The sequence below is a fragment of the Mus pahari genome, chromosome X (assembly GCF_900095145.1).
Source record: "Mus pahari chromosome X, PAHARI_EIJ_v1.1, whole genome shotgun sequence".
NCBI classification, from domain to species: domain Eukaryota; kingdom Metazoa; phylum Chordata; class Mammalia; order Rodentia; family Muridae; genus Mus; species Mus pahari.
Window position 1 is genome coordinate 8,596,710 of NC_034613.1, and position 3,964 is coordinate 8,600,673.

At 35.7% G+C, this 3,964-nt stretch overlaps 1 pseudogene; it reads left to right on the plus strand.

Annotated features, from left to right (window-relative positions):
* Nucleotides 1–359: 359 nt before the first annotated feature.
* On the plus strand, nt 360–1,164 carry LOC110313731 (annotated as a pseudogene).
* Nucleotides 1,165–3,964: the final 2,800 nt, after the last annotated feature.

The following is a 3,964-nucleotide window of genomic DNA, read 5'->3' on the forward strand; positions in this document are numbered from 1 at the left end:
TTCATCTCATAAAAAATGAGACAAATTTGAAGAGCAGAGAAAATCAAATATTAGTCCCAAGATTAAAAGTTAATGAAATGGAAAAGCTAAACAGATAGCATTATCAAAGAAAAATACATGTTTTTAAACAGAAAAGATTTACATGATAGACACCCTCTGGTCACACTGATCTAAAAGAAAGAGAGAAAAAAATAAGTAGTATTTATTAAAAAATCAGTTAAGTATGAAAAATATAAATACAAATGTATATATGATTGTAAAAGAGCAAATTTCCCAAATGCTTCAAAAATAAACAGTAAAAACTATTAATCAAAAGGGTGACAATACCACCTGTGCCTGTTGCCTTCCACAGAACCATGATGTTCTGGATGCAAAGCAGCAGCTTTGAGGATGACCCCTTCTTTGTTGTTTCTTTTCTTGCACCAAGAAAGTACGTATAACATGATGAGAAGTTTCTCTGAACCTCTTGGAAGAGACTTGCTCAGTATCTTGGATCCTAGAGAAAGAACCCATAATCGTAGAGAATGTGATGATGGTGAAGATTCCTTAACTCATGAAAGTGTCAACTCTTTTCAGACAATGGATCAGATGATGGTAAATGAGAAATGGTATACAGGAGTTACAAAGAAACTTTGGCCAACTTTCAATGGCTCTAAATGGGTATTCATTTTGTTCCTCCTCTGTTATGACCTATTCCAAAGTAGAAGATGAACCACCAAATGTTTTCTGAGCCTCAACTCAAACCTACAGCACTCCAGGAGGAAAAGAAACCAGAAATACAATGAGAGACTCTGACAGCATACTAGAAAGAATGGCTGTTGGTCATCACATCCATGACCAAGCTTGTATCATTAGAAAGTCAAAGAACAAAAAGACTAGAGATAAAGAGGTCAACCAAGAGTTCATCAATATGAATGAAAGTGATGCTCATGCTTTTGATGATGATTAGCAAAATGAAGTTCTGAAGTACAAGCCTATTGGATGATTAGGAAACACTGGAATGTGAAGCATGCATGGTTCATGAGCATCCAGGGTGACGGGAACACAAAAGGAGAGAAAATTCATCGAAATTCAGCCATTGAGAGTGGAAGAAGATCAAACATTGTTTTGGACAAACTCAATGTCAAAGGATCACCTGTGAAAAGCACCAGAAAAAAAAAGTAGCCATGCTTTACATTTGTTTAGTTGGTTATTTTAACAAACTCATGGCATGGTGCTAGAAAATATACAAAACACCAATCTCCTCTTATTAAATCAATACTATACTTTGCAACTTTCTTCGGAATCTGAATGTTTTTGTAAGTTTTAGCTTTACATTGTTCATACTTTAGGAATAAAAGTTTGATGTTCAAAAAAAAGGGTGACCAAAAAAAATAAAAAAAAATGACATAATAAGAACATAGATATTGCTCAGTGGTTAAAAACACTTATCACTCATACAAGTTCAGTGCCCATCTCCCATTATTAGGCATCTTGCAACTGCCTCTGCTATAGTTTCAGGAGATCTGACACTTTCTGGAAGGTGTTAATACAACATACATTGTATTGCTAAAGAAAACATACACTTCTGGCACAGGACTTTGAGGAATCCAGCTGGAACTAACCTGAAATTCTCCCTGCTGAGAACTAGCTCCTATTGTAGCCAAAAGTGCTATGCAAACTTCCAAGAAAGAGTAGGAATTAGTAGTCATTCACTCATTCATTCATTTATTTCTTTGTTTTTCTCCACAGGGTTTCTCTGGACATGTCCTGAACAGGCTGTCCTGGACCTCACTCTATAGACCATGCTGGTAACACCACTACCCAGATGCAATCCCTAGTCTTATCCAACTGTAAGGTACATGAACCACAATAACAGTATGACAAGATGTCCCCAAGAATGTAATAACAGCACTTATATCTTGGGAGTAACAAATAGCTGTCTAATTGGGCATTAAGATCTGTTTGTTCAGTGGGAGGGAAATCACACCTGGCACAATACCACACAGCTACCCGTGGCAGATGAGGTCACAGCTCTTAAAGGAGAACCTATCACTGCCATCTTAAACTAGCTTTATTTCTAACTGCATGCTGAATACGTCTCATCATTCCCAACAATAGGTATAACTCTCACCCCTCATTAAAGAAGCTTCTTTGTTCAGCAAAAGAAGAACATTTCAGAAACCTACAATTAGTCAAAATACAGAAGACAACAGATTGTGGGGTGTTTATCTCAGTGGATACATCTACTATGCAGCCCTGCATGTATGGTTCAGGGAACATCAGAAACGGGGAGGAAAGATTCTATGTGTAGGGGGACCCTAACACCTACTGCTACTGAATATCTTCTAGATTTGAAAGGGAAGTTGTACCTATGAGATCCCAACAATAACTAACTCAATCAATTTAGCATATTTATTTAACATATTTAATATACCAGTTTAATATAGAATCAAACAGCATAGTGCCTACCTTTCAAAAAGCAGGTAAAATTATCAGTATTAAAAGTGAATTCTTAAATTGTTTTGATACATTTATAGCTGATTTACATTATCATATATTCATTGTTGTTAAAATCTTAAATATTTATTCCTTTTAAAAACTAAATTTTACTCATATTTTTTTAAAATTACTGTTAAACTGAAAAACATTCAGAATTAAGAGTTACAATTATGCTACCGAATTAGAATCCAGGCATCAGTGATTGAAAAAGAAAAGACATTACTCCAAACTGAAGATAAAATAATTGTTAATATCAAATACCAAATAGTTAAAACCACATTTGTAGAATGTGAAGAATAGAAAGAAAGAAAGAAAATGAATACTTGTGTTTAATTTGTAAAAGCCTATGACACATGGATGCCAAAAAAATATAGGTAATGTGTAACACACACATTCAAAAATAAGCAAATGAGCCAAGCAAGCAAAAAATCTCAAGATATACTGAACAATGGACTCTAGTAATAGGCAATACAATTTTCTGTTTCACACACGAGGAACTGTGTTTTAACCAGTTGTTTTTATAATGTACAAACAGAATTTGATAACAGTACAATATCAATAGACATTAAAAGACAAGTCATATACAAAACAAACAACTCTTCCACTTTTACATAGAAATTAAAAACTTTCCCACTAAGTAAATCTAGGTTAGAAGAACTAAACCCACAAAAATATTCTATGTCTGAAAAAGAGTGTTAGTGAAAACACTACATATGAAAACTCATGAGATTCATAAGAAGAAAATTTATTGGCACAAACATCCACACCAATAAAAATAAAGGAAAGAAAATAATGAACTTGGATATTCTAGCCTTACAATCTCCAAAACACAAGAAAATCAAGACTAAGGAAGGCCAACACGTGGATACTTCATTCCTCCCTAAAATAGGGAATAAAATACCCATGAAAGAAGTGGCAGAGACAAAGTTTGGAGCTAATACGAAAGGATGGACGATCTAGAGACTGCCCCACCCAGGGGTCCATCCCATAATCAGCTACCAAACGCATATATTATTGCATATGCCAGCAAGATCTTGCTGAAAGGACACTAATCTAGCTATCTCTGTGAGGCTATGCCAGTGCCTGGCAAATACAGAAGTGGATGCCCACAGTCATCTATAGGATAGAACACAGAGACCCCAATGGAGGAGCTAGAGAAATTACCCAAGGAACTGAAGGGGTCTTCAACCCTATAGGTGAAACAACAGTATGAACTAATCAGTACCCACAGAGCTCGTGTCTCTAGCTGTAGAAGATGGCCTAATTAGCCATCTTTGGGAAGAGATGCCTTTTGGTCTTGCAAACTTTATATGCCCCATACAGGGGAACACCAGGGCCAAGAAGTGGGAGTGGGTGGGCAGGGGAGCAGGGCAGGGGGAAGGTTTAGGGGACATTCGGGATAGCATTTGAAATGTAAATGAAGAAAGTATCTAATAAAATAAGTTAAAAAAGAAAATAATGAACTACATTTCTAGCTGCTAAA